Source organism: Urocitellus parryii, chromosome 11, assembly GCF_045843805.1.
Source record: "Urocitellus parryii isolate mUroPar1 chromosome 11, mUroPar1.hap1, whole genome shotgun sequence".
Classification (NCBI taxonomy): Eukaryota; Metazoa; Chordata; class Mammalia; order Rodentia; family Sciuridae; genus Urocitellus; species Urocitellus parryii.
In genome coordinates this window covers 112441216-112457727 of record NC_135541.1, presented here as the reverse complement: position 1 = coordinate 112457727, position 16512 = coordinate 112441216, and positions in this window count along the sequence as shown.

Sequence of the window (16512 nt, the reverse complement as noted above, 5' to 3'; positions counted from 1 at the left end):
TCCTGCCTTTACTCATTGTCTCTGTGTCACCCTTTATTATTATTTCTTACTCTACTCTAAGATTTCATTTTACTCCTGTCAGTATGGCAGCTATTATGAAGACAAACAACAATAAGTGTTGGTGAGGATGTGGGGGAAAAGGCAAACTCATACATTGCTGGTGGGACTGCAAATTGATGCAGCCAATCTAGAAAGCAGTATTGAGATACCTTGGAAAACTGGGAAAGGAACCTTCATCTGACCCAGTTATCCCACTCTTTGGTGTATACCCAAAGGAATTAAAAACAGCATACTAAAGGGACACAGCCATATCAATGTTTATAGCAGCACAATTCATAAAAGCTAACCCGAGTAACTAACTTAGATGTCCTTCACTAGATGCATGCTTAAAGAAAAGGTGGTATATATACACAATGGAATATTACTCAGCATTGAAAGAGAATAAAATCACGGCATTTTTAAGTAAATGGATGGAGTTGCATAATATGATGGTAATTGAAGTTTGCCAATCCCCCCAAAAAATGCTGAATGTCTTCTCTGATATAAGGATGCTGATTCATAATGGGGATGGTGTGGAACATGGGAGGATTAGATAAGGTTTAGATAGTGCAAAGGGTTGGAGGAGAAGTTAGTGGGCACAGGAGTAAGAAAGATGGTGGACTGAAATGGACATCATCACCCTAAGTATATGTAAGAAAACACACACACACACACACACACACACACACACTAAAACAATGGTCAATTCCTCTTTGTAACTTCAGGTTTTCTCCAAGAACTTCCTAGAACAATGGTCCACTCACTATTCTTCTGCTCATCAGTTGCTTTGCCTTCCTGTACTGTGCAGACTCAATCATGTCATTGTTCATAACTATGATATGGAGAAATGACCTCATCCTAGTTTGCATCCACAATGCTGTGGGCAATGGCTATGGCACAATCTGTCCTTTGGTGCTGATCAGTGCAGACACTCAAATAATAAAAGTTTTGCAATTTAAACGGAGAAACAAAATGAGATTCTGACAAAACTGTCCTAAGACAACTTTGCCCCTCTCATTAAGACAATTTTCTATACTTTATAGAATTATCCTTCTGAATGAAAAACAATTATTGTAACATATTCAATTTTAGATCAGTAAAAGTAATCTATATCACTATGAAGGCCTTGTGTATAATTCTACCCCATATCTGCAGGACAGTCTTGATTTACACCATGGATTTTTAAAGTTTCTTGTTTTTCTGTATCTCAGACTTTTATAATATGTATATTTCTTTGTCCTGCATTTTATTTCTTAGAAATTCTCTTAATGAAGTTCCACTTGAGATATATTGTTCCTTTTTCTCTTAAGTAGCTGTGCTGTAATTGCTCCACAATCACAAATAGGCATGTGGAGGACAGCTGTAAGCCAAACCACTCAGTAGGTGAAGCAGCAGCTTTTAAGTCTGAGGCCACTCTGGGTAACTTGGTGAGACCCTGTCCCAAGGCAAAAACAAAAGAAAAAAAAAGGCTGGTAATGCACTTGAGTGTTCAACCCTCTCTAGATTCATTTTCCTGTACAGATAATAATAATAATAATAATAATAATAATAATAATGTATCAACATCTTTTTTCTGAACAAGATAACCTCTATGGCTAGCGAGAAGCTTGTGTGTTCTTTCTCCCTATCCCCTTGTCATTATCTTCAATGCATGCTCATGAATTTCTTCAATTTCCATTTATTTTGTATCTCAGACCCTTATTCTGGGGTTGTTTTATTTCTTCCTGCATTATCTTTCTTGATAATTTTTTATTTCTTGAGAATTAGTTTTTATGTGTACCATAAAAACCAAGCAATGCTGATACATCCTACAACATAGGATATTAAACTAAGTAAACAAAACCAGAAAGAGCAAATCATATATTTTACAATTCCATTCATGTGAAGTATCAGCAGTTAATTAGTAAACTCACAGATGGAAAGGGAACTGGTGGTCACAAGGGCTGAAAGGATGGTGGGGAGAGTTTTATTAATGATTCATGGTTTTCTTTTGTAGTCAATAAAAGATTAGAAAGAAAATAAAGGTGGTGATTACACAGAAATATTGGGATGGTCACTAAATTTTAAAGGTAAAACTGTCACTATTAGCAGAATTTCACCTTGAATAAACAAAACAAAACAAAAAAATACAAGTCATTAGAAGTCTACCTCATTGCTAGAGATACTATCACTTGAAGAAAACAGCCACTGGGAAGCTATGGGCTCCCCCATGTCCTCTGGATCCCTCACTCAAACCTTGAGTGGTAATTCTGGCTTCCAGGAGTTTGTACCCTAGTATGTGTCAGGGCCAACAGCTCTGTTGATAACATCAGACTCAACTATTTGTTTTCAATGTGTTCCAGCACCCTTGCTTACATGAATTATCCTGCTGAATTTCCATTAAATCTTACCAGGTTTCCATAAGAAAATATTTTTTAAATATTTTTTTTTTCATTTGTAAATGGACACAATAACTTAATTTTGTTTATTTATGTTTATGTGGTGCTGAGGATTGAACCCAGTGCCTTCCACGTGCGAGGGAAGTAATCTACTTCCAGGAGGTGCTCTGAATGACCACACCTTCCATTACTGAAGCAAGAGGCTCTGACCAGTCACTACATTTCATAGTGACTTGGGTGTTCTCCCAGCTCATATAGCAAGGCTGGTCTTCAGCTGTAGTCACCTGTTCCTCTGTAACCATACCCTTCCCTCATTTGAATGGCTTCCTCCCAATAAGAGGGTTCAGCACATGCTCCTCTCTCTCTTTCCGTGGACCCCTAAGGTTAGAAGAGCCATAATAGGACCCAAAGAAACAGATATTCTTCTGTCTCCATGTGGTAATTTTGTGCAGCCCAGTTCACCTGGAGTGACCTTGAGTGTTTAGTCATGAGATATGACAATTGGTGGCCTGTACTGGAACTCCAGGGTGAATTTTAGAAATATAATAGGTTTGGATTTCTCTCCAGAAGTTAAGTGCATTTAGGATTTCAGAGTATTATGGGCTGAATTATAGAAAGTACGTGAATAAGACAGAAGAATAATCTGTGACATTAAACTGTTTTAATATCTGGGAATATTTCATAGAAAGAAAATTTTTTTTTTTTTGCAATTCTAGAGCCCCTCAATAAATGTAAAGAATTATTAAGCTGATTAATGGGATATGTTGTTAAGTTCAGTCCCCTCCTATGAGAAAAGTGTATTTATGGACTTTTTTGGACTGTTTTTGTGAATCTTTATGTATTTAAAATATTAGGTAAAGCTTTTGGGGGGTTATATGCTAGAATATGCAATTGGACAGGGTAAGAGAGAAAAAATAAAGTTTTTTTCTTATGATGAGACCTTGATACAGGAGATTTTCGACATCTAGGGAGGGGAATTTTGTATTTCTCCTGTTTTTTAAAGGTTCTCTAACAATTTATATTAAACCTTTTACCACATTCTTGTCCTACAGGACCAGAATGGCTATTATTCAGCCTCTGTGGACAAAATACTTTAGCTGCTTTTCCTATGGGTTCTGTAACTATACCTACCACCAGCAGTGCTTTTAACCATTAAAGAACCTGGCCTGGATGCCAAATGCAGACTACCCTAAGGTCTGATAGTAACACTGGCATCTGCCATTATAATTCACTTATAATGTGCCCATGTGCTGCAAGGAAAATACAAAGGACAAGAGAACACACACTGTAAGCACACGTGGAAAAGAAAAACAAATCAAATGGAAATGCAACAGCTCTGGGAACCTTTGCCACAGACACTGGACAACAAACTTAAAGCTGTTTCCATCACCATGGGGAACCTAGGACTCAGATAATGCTTTTTTTTCTGTACAGGGAATTGCACTCAGGAACACTCAACCACTGAGCCACATTCCCACCCCTCTTTTATATTTTCTTTAGAGACAGGGTCTCACTGAATTTCTTAGCACCTCACTTTTGCTGAGACAGGCTTTGAATTTGCCATCATAATATCTCAGCTTTCTCAAGCAGCTGGGATTGCAGGCATGACCCATCATGCCTGGCTCATATAATACTTTTTATCTCTCTATCAAAATACAGATTCTAAAAATTCATTTTGAACCTGTAAGTAGATACAGAGTCTCCAAGAATCCCCTTCCCCCCTCTTGTCCCTGGTTTCCTCATCTATAAAATGAAGCAAACCAGATGATAACTCTTTTATTGCCTTAGTGTTCTTTTTTTAATTTTTTTTTGTTAGTGCATACAGTTGTATATAATAGTGGAATGCGTTGTTATATTTTCTTACATGCACACAGAATAACAATATAATTTGACAAATATTATTCCCCAGCACTTCCCTCTTCCCTCCATCTCTTCATTTTTTTGCTCTACTGTTCACTCTGTTCATGAGATCTCCCTTCAACTTTACTTTCATATTTACTATCTAGCTTTCATACATAAAGGGAAATATGTGACTCTGATATTCTTATTTGGCTCCTTTCAGTTAACTTAATATTCTCACATTCCATCCACTTTTCTACAAATGACATAACTATATTCTTCTTTGTGGGTTAATACAAGTCCATTGTGTATATATGCCATGTTTTCTTAATCCATTCATCTGCAGATGAACACCTAAAATAGTTCCATACATTGGCTATTGTAAATTGTGCTGACAGAAACATGGGTATGAGTATATCAAGATGGTATTATGACTTAATTGTTCAGGATAAATATCAAGGAGTGGTATGGCTTGGGTCATATGGTGGGTGGTTCCATGTACAGCCTTTTGGGAACATTCCATACTGATTTCCATAAGTGTGTACTAATTCACAATCCCATTAACAGTGTAAAAGCATTCCTATTTTCTTCACATCCTCCCCGGCATTTTTTACAGTTTTTATTTTTGTTTTTATTTTTTATTTGATCTTTTTAATTATACATGAAAATAGAATGAATTTGAACTTATACATGCACAGAGAATAACTCCCCATTGTTGTAATTGTACATGATATGAATTTACACTGGTCATGTATTCATATATGAACATAGAAAAGTTATTCTAGTAGCCATTCTACTGTCATTCCCATTTCTATCCTATTCCCTTTCCTCCACTTCCCCCTATTCAATCTGGTGAATGTCAAATTCTCCCTGCCCACACCCAGCCAGTTGTGAGAGAACATTTGGCCTTTGTTTTGGGGTGGGGGTATTGGCTTATTTCACTTAGCATGATAGTCTCCAGTTCCATCCAATTTTGGCAAGTGCCAAAATCTGATTCTTTCTTATGTCTGAGTAGTATTCCATTGTGTGTATGTACCACTTTTTCTTTACCCATTCATTTGTTGAAGGGCACCTAGGTTGGTTCCATAGCTTATCTATTGTAAATTAAGCTGCTATAAATATTGATGTGTTTACATGACTATAGTATACTGATTTTAAATCCTTTGTGAATACACCAAGGAGTGAGATGTCTAGGTCAAACGAAGGTTACATTCCAATTTAAAAAAAAATTGGTTGTTGAATGGTCCTTATTTTAATTATGCATTTATATGTGGTGCTGAGGATCAAATCCAGTGCCTCACATATTCCAGGCAAGTGCACTACCATAAAGCCAATGCCCCAGAACCTCCATTCCAAGTTTTCTAAGGAATATCTATACTGCTTTCCAGAGTAATTTTACGAATATGAAGTACCAGCAGCAATGTATGAATGTACCTTTTCCCCACATCCTTACCAACATTTATTTTCACTTCTATTTTTGATAATTGCCATTGACTAGAGTGACATGAAATCTCAGTGTAGTTTTAATTTGCCTTATTCTAACTGCTAGAGATGTTGAAAATTGTTTCATATATTTGTTGACTTTACATAGTTTTCTATGCAGTGTCTGTTCAGCTCCTTTGTCATTTATTGATTGTTTTGTTGTTGTTGTTTTTGTGTTAAATTTTTGAGTTCTATTTTATCCTAGAGATTCATGTTCTATCTGAAGTGCAGGTGGCAAACATTTCTCCCATTCTTTTTGTTTAAATATATTAAATCTCTTTTTAATACCTTTATTTGTTTATTTGTTTATTTGTTTATTTTTATGTGATGCTGAGGATCAACCCAGTGCCTCACACTCAACTGCTAAGCCACAATCCTAGCCCCATATTTCTCCCATTTTTTAGGCTCTCTCTTCATGTTCTTGATCATTTCCTTTGCAGTGAAGAAACTTTTAAGTTTGATACTAACCCATTTATTGATTCTTGATTTTACATCGTGTGCTTTAGAAATCTTCATGGGGAATTTATTTTCTAAGCTGACATGATGCAGATTTGGTCCTACATTTTCTTCTATTTGGGTTCAGTGTCTCTGGTCTAATACCTAGATCCTTGATCCACCTTGAGTTGAGTTTAGTGTAAGGTGAGACATAAGTATTAAATTTTATTATACTACATATATATTTCCATTTTTTCCAGCACCATTTATTAAAGAGGTTGCCTTTTCTTCAATATATATTTATGGTGGCTTGCCTAGTATGAGATAACTGTACTTATGTGGGTTGGTCTCTATGTCTTCTATTCTGTACCTTTGGTCTTCATGTTTGTTTTGTTGCCAATACATTACTTTTTTTCCCACTATAGCTCTGTAGTGTAATTTACAGTTTGGTACCTTTCCTCCACATTCTCACCAATATTTATTTTCACTTGTATTTTTGATAATGATGATAGTGATGACTCTTGCTTCACTTTCCTCTCTGAGGATTGATTTGGCTATTATGGGCCTCTTTCTTGTTGAAATAAATTTTAGGATTGCTTTTCTTATTTCTATGAAGAACATAATTGGAACATTATACAAATTCCATTTAATCTGTACAGCACTTTTGTTAGTATGCCCATTTTGACAATAATAATTTTAGCTAACTAAGAACATGAGGAATCTTTCCATGTTCTAAGGTCTGCCTCATTTTTTGTATATATTGTAGTTTTCATTGTAGAGGTCTTTTACCTCTTTTTTTAGATCATTTCCCAAGTATTTTATTCTTTTTTTAGGCAATTGAAAAAGGGTTAGTTTTCCTAATTTCTCTTTCAGTTGATTCATTAATGATGTATAGAAATATAACTGATTATGTGTCTTGATTTTATATCCTACTACTTTACTGAATTCCTTTATGATTTCTAGAAGTTTTCTGGTACAGTTCTTTGGGTATTCTAAATATAGAATCATGTCATTGGCAAATAGGGAGAGTTTGAACTCTTCTGTTCCCATTCATATACTTTTAATTTCTTCTTCTATTTAATTTCTCTGGCTAGAGTTTCAAGGTCTATTGTTTAATGGAAGTGGTTAAAGAGGACATCCCTGTCTTGTTCCATTTTTTAGAGAGAATACTTTCAATTTTTCTCCATTTATAATGATATTGGTCTTGGGTTTAGCATATATATGTTTTATATTTTTTTTATTCTTGGTGAATGTTATTCTAAATTGGTGTGTGATGGAGTCTCAGTATAGTTTTGGTTTATCTGTACCTAATTGCTACAGATGTTTTGATCTTAATAATTTCTTTCATTATTCTTTTCCTTTTTTGAATTGGTTTTCCTATTTAGGCTTTTAAAATTCTATCCTTATTCTGTATGATATTTATTTTATTTATAGTATGTCATGAAGATATTCATTATTCAACCTGAGTCTTAAGTATTTTGAATGTGTTTTGTCTCTGGATGTCCATCTCATTCTCATGGATTGAAAATTTTGTGTTTTTATTTTCCTGAAGAGATTATCCAATACATTGGTCTGCATTTCACAACTTCTTCAATTCCAATGATTCTTAAATTGGTCTCTTACTATTGTTCTGAAGTTCTTCTATATGTTGCTCATGTTCATTTATTTTCTTTTCTTTATTTCTTTTCTTTTCTTTAATACTCTCTAACTGTTCAAGATTGACCACTTTTGTCTTCAAGCTAGGAAAGAATGTATTCAGCCTGGTTTACTCTCTTAGACTTTCAACAAAACATTTTACTTGATTATTATGTCTTTTGATTCCAATATTTCCCATTGGCTTTCTTTTTCAGTATCTCTATCATCTTATTGATTTTATCATTCCTCTCTCTGACTTCCAGATCCATTCAGTTTTTTGTCTGTGTTCTCTTGGAATTCATCAATTGTTTTGATAATTATTTATTTGATCTTTTTGTCTGTTACTTTATCCATGGCAGTATCTTTGAATTCAGCTACTTATGAATTATGAACTTTAGGATGTGTCATGTACCTTGTTTCTTTTTTCATATTATTTTAGTTTCTATGTTGAGTTTTATGAATTTTCTGTAATAGATTTCTCTTTTACTCTTTCATGTGGACTTTTTGGTGAACAGATTTCTTTTACAAAAGTGTCCTAGGGTAATCTCATAGGTATGGTATCCACAGTCTTTGTGCTAATTACTATAGCAGTGGATGTCCATGAGTGGGATCTGAGGGCCCACCACTGGCTCATCCTCCTTGAGGACTGGATGTTATTTATGTGTTTTGTATTAAAGATAGTTGTTAGTATGAATGTTGTTGAGTATGGAGCAAGATGCTCTGTCTATTTACTGAGTTTAGCTGAGAATCAGTCTCTGCCCCATAAACTTGTGGTGTCCCTGTTAATTTTAGCACCTCACAGAAGTTGGGAAAACAAACAAAACAAGTACTTACACAAACAATAGACTGCATTAATAAAATAGCAGGTTCTTAATTATGACATCAACAACATTAGCACAAACCACAGCAATGTTTGGGTCAGCAATTACCAGCAAAATTAGTAAGTAGTAATGAACTAGATCTGGTATTACAATAAACATCAGGTTTCAACTCTGTCACACCAGTAAAAAATGCAGCTATATGAAAGATGGGTGCAAGAGTTATATAAATCTATTAGTTCTAAAAGATGGTAAAAATTCAGTTCATAGGCTGATAGTGTACCTCAGTAGCACAGTACTTGCCTAACATTTGTGAGATACTGGATTTGATCCTTAGGAACACATAAAAATAAACGAATAAAAGACATCTGTAATCTACAACTACAAAAGAAATTTTAAGAATTAAGTTCATTAAGAGAAAATAAAATATGATAGTAAGGTAGAATTAACTTGACAGTATTTAAAAAGTGATGTTAGAGATTGCAGAAGAGATGTATCAGGTGATGGTTATTAGAAAGGCTGCTGCAGAGTTGTTCAAGGGGAGTTTCAGGTGTGGGCTTAGGTGCAATGAGGCTTAAATTATTTGTTGGTTGGTATCTGCTCTGGAGAGATTAGATCAACACACTCATAGGGCCTCACTGTTGGGAGTCTCTGTCAGGAGTATCTACCTCACGAACATCCAAAGACTTCTAATCATGGTGCAGGGAAGCTAATCCACTATACCCTCTGCTGCTAATAAACACAGACTTCCATGGCTTAGTCCTTGAGTGTATTCATATCCACCTGTTGAGATTTCCAACCCTCTTCATCTTCCACATGAAAAACTCAAAGGAAAAGCAAGTTGAGCTCTGTTTTATTTTTCTTACTTGAATCCCCCTGGGTACAATCTTCTCTGTGCCTGTTTCAAACAAGCTCTGCTAGACACACCTTAGGCCAATCAGTAGCCCTCTGTCAAGGCTGGCCATATTCTCTATGATCTCCTGGCTTCCCCTGGATGAGCTATAGTGTGGCCTCTACAAAATGGCTTCAACCTCAGCTGGCCAGTTGAAAAATACAGAACACACCCTTTATTTTTTATTTTTTTTTAATGTTGGTTGTTCAAAACATTACATAGTTCTTGATATATCATATTTCACATTTTGATTCAAGCGGGTTATGAACTCCCATTTTACCCCGTATACAGCTTGCAGAATCACATCAGTTACACTTCATTGCTTTACATATTGATAAACTCAAGTCTGTTGTATTCTGCTGCCTTTCCTATCCTCTACTATCCCCCCTCCCCTCCCCTCCCCACTTCTCTCTCTACCCCCTCTACTATAATTCATTCCTCCCCCTTGTACTGTTTTTCCCTTTCCCCTCACTTCCTCTTGTATGTAATTTTGTATAACCCTGAGGGTCTCCTTCCATTTCCATGCAATTTCCCTTCTCACTCCCTTTCCCTCCCACCTCTCATCCTTGTTTAATGTTGGTCTTCTTCTCGTGCTCTTCTTCCCTAGTCTGTTCTTAGTTACTCTCCTTATATCAAAGGAGACATTTGGCATTTGTTTTTTAGGGCTTGGCTAGCTTCGCTTAGCATAATCTGCTCTAATGCCATCCATTTCCCACCAAATTCTATGATTTTGTCATTTTTTAATGCAGAGTAATACTCCATTGTGTATAAATGCTACATTTTTTTTATCCATTCGTCTATTGAAGGGCATCTAGGTTGATTCCACAGTCTTGCTATTGTGAATTGTGCTGCTATGAACATCGATGTAGCAGTGTCCCTGTAGCATGCTCTTTTTAGGTCTTTAGGGAATAGACTGAGAAGGGGAATGGCTGGGTCAAATGGTGGTTCCATTCCCAGCTTTCCAAGAAATCTCCATACCGCTTTCCAAATTGGCTGCACCAATTTGCAGTCCCACCAACAATGTACAAGTGTACCCTTTTCCCCACAACCTCGCAAGCACTTATTGTTGTTCGACTTCATAATGGCTGCCAATCTTACTGGAGTGAGATGGTATCTTAGGGTGGTTTTGATTTGCATTTCTCTGACTGCTAGAGATGGTGAGCATTTTTCCATGTACTTATTGATTGATTGTATGTCCTCCTCTGAGAAGTGTCTATTCAAGTCCTTGGCCCATTTGTTGATTGGGTTATTTGTTATCTTATTGTCTAATTTTCTGAGTTCTTTATATATTCTGGATATTAGGGCTCTATCTGAAGTGTGAAGAGTAAAGATTTTTTCCCATGATGTAGGCTCCCTATTTACCTCTCTTATTGTTTCTTTTGCTGAGAAAAAACTTTTTAGTTTAAGTAAGTCCCATTTGTTGATTCTAAATGTTAACTCTTGTGCTATGGGTGTCCTATTGAGGAATTTGGAGCCCGACCCCACAGCATGTAGGTCGTAGCCAACTTTTTCTTCTATCAGATGCCGTGTCTCTGATTTGATATCAAGCTCCTTGATCCATTTTGAGTTAACTTTTGTGCTTGGCGAGAGAAAGGGATTCAGTTTCATTTTGTTGCATATGGATTTCCAGTTTTCCCAGCACCATTTGTTGAAGATGCTATCCTTCCTCCATTGCATGCTTTTAGCCCCTTTATCAAATATAAGATAGTTGTAGTTTTGTGGGTTGGTTTCTGTGTCCTCTATTCTGTACCATTGGTCCACCCGCCTGTTTTGGTACCAGTACCATGCTGTTTTTGTTACTATTGCTCTGTAGTATAGTTTGAGATCTGGAATTGCTATACCACCTGATTCACACTTCCTGCTTAGTATTGTTTTTGCTATTCTGGGTCTTTTATTCTTCCATATGAATTTCATGATTGCTTTCTCAATTTCTACAAGAAATGCCGTTGGGATTTTGATTGGCATTGCATTAAACCTATAGAGAACTTTTGGTAATATCGCCATTTTGATGATGTTAGTTCTGCCTATCCATGAACAGGGTATGTTTTTCCATCTTCTAAGGTCTTCTTCAATTTCTCATTTTAGGGTTCTGTAGTTTTCATTGTATAAGACTTTCACCTCTTTTGTTAGGTTGATTCCCAAGTATTTTATTCTTTTTGAGGATATTGTGAATGGCGTGTTTGTCCTCGTTTCCATTTCAGAGGATTTGTCGCTGATATACAGGAATGCCTTTGATTTATGCGTGTTGATTTTATAACCTGCCACTTTGCTGAATTCATTTATTATCTCTAATAGTTTCTTTGTAGACCCTTTTGGGTCTGCTAGGTATAGAATCATGTCAGCTGCAAATAGTGATAATTTAAGTTCTTTTCCTATTTTTATGCCTTTAATTTCTTTCGTCTGTCTAATTGCTCTGGCCAGTGTTTCGAGAACTATGTTGAACAGAAGTGGTGAAAGAGGGCATCCCTGTCTTGTTCCAGATCTTAGAGGGAATGCCTTCAATTTTTCTCCATTCAGAATGATGCTAGCCTGAGGCTTAGCATAAATTGCTTTTACAATGTTGAGGTATGTTCCTGTTATCCCTAGTTTTTCAAGAGTTTTGAACATAAAGGGATGCTGTACTTTGTCGAATGCTTTTTCCGCATCTATCGAGATGATCATATGGTTCTTATTTTTAAGTCTATTGATGTGGTGAATAACATTTATTGATTTCCGTATATTGAACCAACATTGCATACCAGGGATGAATCCTACTTGATCATGGTGCACAATTTTTTTGATATGTTTTTGTATCCGATTCGCCAGAATTTTATTGAGGATTTTTGCATCTAGGTTCATTAGAGATATTGGTCTGTAGTTTTCTTTCTTTGTTTTTTTTTTTATTTTTTAATTTTTTTTTATTTTATTTTTTATTTTTTTTATTGGTTGTTCACAACATTACAAAGCTCATATTTCATACATTAGATTGAAGTGGGTTATGAACTCCCAATTTTACCCCAAATGCAGATTGCAGAATCACGTCGGTTACACATCCACAATTTTACATAATGCCCAATTAGTAACTGTTTTATTCTGCTACTTTTCCTATCCCCTACTATCCCCCCTCCTCTCCCCTCCCATCTTCTCTCTCTACCCCATCTATTATAATTCATTTCTCTCCTTGTTAATTTTCCCATTCCCCTCACAACCTCTTATATGTAATATTGTATAACAATGAGGGTCTCCCTTCATTTCCATGCAATTTCCCTTTTCTCTCCCTTTCCCTCCCATCTCATGTCTCTGTTTAATGTTAATATTTTCTTCCTGCTCTTCCTCCCTGCTCTGTTCATAGTTGCTCTCATTATATCAAAGAAGACATTTGGTATTTGTTTTTTAGGGATTGACTAGCTTCACTAAGCATAATCTGCTCTAGTGCCATCCATTTCCCTGCAAATTCTATGATTTTGTCCTTTTTTATTGCTGCATAGTACTCCATTGTGTATAGATGCCACATTTTTTTTATCCATTCATCTATTGAAGGGCATCTGGGTTGGTTCCACAGTCTAGCTATTGTGAATTGTGCTGCTATGAACATCGATGTGGCAGCATCCCTGTAGCATGCTCTTTTAATGTCTTCAGGGAATAGTCCGAGAAGGGCAATAGCAGGGTCAAATGGTGGTTCCATTCCCAGCTTTCCCAGGAATCTCCAAACTGCTTTCCAAATTGGCCGCACCAATTTGCAGTCCCACCAGCAATGTACAAGAGTACCCTTTTCTCCACATCCTCGCCAGCACTTGTTGTTGTTTGACTTCATAGTGGCTGCCAATCTTACTGGAGTGAGATGGTATCTTAGGGTGGTTTTGATTTGCATTTCTCTGACTGCTAGAGATGGTGAGCATTTTTTCATGTACTTGTTGATTGATTGTATATCCTCCTCTGAGAAGTGTCTGTTCAGGTCCTTGGCCCATTTGTTGATTGGGTTATTTGCTATCTTATTGTCTAATTTTTTGAGTTCTTTGTATACTCTGGATATTAGGGCTCTATCTGAAGTGTGAGGAGTAAAAATTTGTTCCCAGGATGTAGGCTCCCTATTTACCTCTCTTATTGTTTCTCTTGCTGAGAAAAAACTTTTTAGTTTAAGTAAGTCCCATTTGTTGATTCTGGTTATTAACTCTTGTGCTATGGGTGTCCTATTAAGGAATTTGGAGCCCGACCCCACAATATGTAAATCATAGCCAACTTTTTCTTCTATCAGGCAAAGAGTCTCTGATTTGATATCAAGCTCCTTGATCCATTTTGAGTTAACTTTTGTGCATGGCGAGAGAAAGGGATTCAGTTTCATTTTGTTGCATATGGATTTCCAGTTTTCAAACACCATTTGTTGAAGATGCTATCCTTCCTCCATTGCATGCTTTTAGCCCCTTTATCAAATATAAGATAGTTGTAACTTTGTGGATTAGTCTCTGTGTCCTCTATTCTATACCATTGGTCCACCCGCCTGTTTTGGTACCAGTACCATGCTGTTTTTGTTACTATTGCTCTGTAGTATAGTTTGAGATCTGGAATCGCTATACCGCCTGATTCACACTTCCTGCTTAGAATTGCTTTTGCTATTCTGGGTCTTTTATTTCTCCATATGAATTTCATGATTGCTTTATCTATTTCTTCAAGAAATGATGTTGGGATTTTGATTGGCATTGCATTAAACCTATAGAGAACTTTTGGTAATATCGCCATTTTGATAATGTTAGTTCTGCCTATCCATGAACAAGGTATATTTTTCCATCTTCTAAGGTCTTCTTCTACTTCTCTCTTTAGGGTTCTGTAGTTTTCATTGTATAAATCTTTCACCTCTTTTGTTAGGTTGATTCCCAAGTATTTTATTTTTTTTGAGGATATTGTGAATGGAGTGTTTTTCCTCATTTCCGTTTCAGAAGTTTTGTCGCTGATATACAGAAATGCCTTTGATTTGTGCGTGTTGATTTTATATCCTGCCACTTTGCTGAATTCATTTATTAGTTCTAGTAGTTTCTTTGTAGATCCTTTTGGGTCTTCTAGGTATTGAATCATGTCATCTGCAAATAGTGATAATTTAAGTTCTTCTTTTCCTATTGTTATGCCTTTAATTTCCTTAGTCTGTCTAATTGCTCTGGCCAGTGTTTCGAGAACTATATTGAATAGAAGTGGTGATAGAGGGCATCCCTGTCTTGTTCCAGATTTTAGAGGGAATGCCTTTAACTTTTGTCCATTCAGAATGATGCTAGCCTGAGGCTTAGCATAGATAGCTTTTACAATGTCAAGGTAAGTTCCTGTTATCCCTAGTTTTTCTAATGTTTTGAACATAAAGGGGTGCTGTACTTTGTCGAATGCTTTCTCTGCGTCTATCGAGACGATCATATGGTTCTTATCTTTAAGTCTATTGATGTGGTGAATAATATTTATTGATTTACGTATATTGAACCATCCTTGCATCCCAGGGATGAATCCTACTTGATCATGGTGCACAATTTTTTTGATGTGTTTTTGTATTCGATTTGCCAGAATTTTATTGAGGATTTTTGCATCTAGGTTCATTAGAGATATTGGTCTGTAGTTTTCTTTCTTTGAGGTGTCTTTGCCTGGTTTCGGAATCAGGGTGATGTTGGCCTCATAGAATGAATTTGGAAGAGCTCCCTCTTTTTCTATTTCCTGAAATAACTTGAAAAGTATTGGTATTAATTCTTCTTTAAAGGTTTTGTAAAACTCTGCTGTATACCCATCTGGTCCTGGGCTTTTCTTGGTTGGTAGTCTTTTGATGGCTTCTTCAATTTCATCCATTGATATTGGTCTGTTCAAATTGTGTGTATCCTCCTGACTCAGTCTGGGCAAATCATATGACTTAAGAAATTTATGGATGTCTTCACTATCTTCTATTTTATTGGAATATAGGTTTTCAAAATAATTTCTAATTGTCTTCTGTATTTCTGTAGCATCTGTTGTGATATTGCCTTTTTCATCCCGTATGTTAGTAATTTGAGTTTTCTCTCTTCTTCTCTTCGTTAGCATGGCTAAAGGTCTGTCGATCTTATTTATTTTTTCAAAGAACCAACTTTTAGTTTTGTTAATTTTTTCAATAGTTTCTTTTGTTTCAATTTCATTGATTTCCGCTCTGATTTTAATTATTTCTTGCCTTCTGCTACATTTGCTGTTGTTTTGCTCTTCCTTTTCTAGAGCTTTGAGATGAAGTGTGAGCTCATTTATTTGTTGGTTTTTTCTTTTTTTGAGGAATGACCACCAGGCGATGAATTTTCCTCTTAAAACTGCTTTCATTGTGTCCCATAGATTCCGATATGTTGTGTCTGTATTTTCATTTATCTCTAAGAATTTTTTGATTTCCTCCTTTATGTCTTCTGTAACCCATTGATCATTCAGTAACATATTGTTCATTTTCCATGTGATGCAGGATTTTTCCTTCCTTCTTTTATCATTGATTTCCAGTTTCATTCCATTATGATCACATAAAATGCATGGTATTATCTCCACCCCTTTATATTTACTGAGGGTTGCCCTATGGCATAATATATGGTCTATTTTTGAGAAGGATCCATGTGCTGCTGAGAAAAAAGTATATCCATTTGATGATGGTTGATATATTCTATATATGTCAGTTAAGTCTAGGTTATTGATTGTGGTATTGAGTTCTATAGTTTCTTTATTCAACTTTTGTTTGGAGGATCTGTCTAATGGTGAGAGAGGTGTGTTGAAGTCACCCATAATTATTGTGTTTTCGTCTATTTGATTCCTGAACTTGAGGAGAATTTGTTTTATGAATATCGCAGCGCCATTATTTGGTGCATAAATATTGATAATTGTTATGTCTTGTTGGTGAATGGTTCCTTTTAACAGTATATAGTGTCCTTCTTTATCCCTTTTGATTAACTTAGTCTTGAAGTCGATTTTATTCGATATGAGGATGGCCACCCCTGCTTCCTTACGAGGACCGTGTGCGTGGTACATTTTTTCCCATCCTTTCACC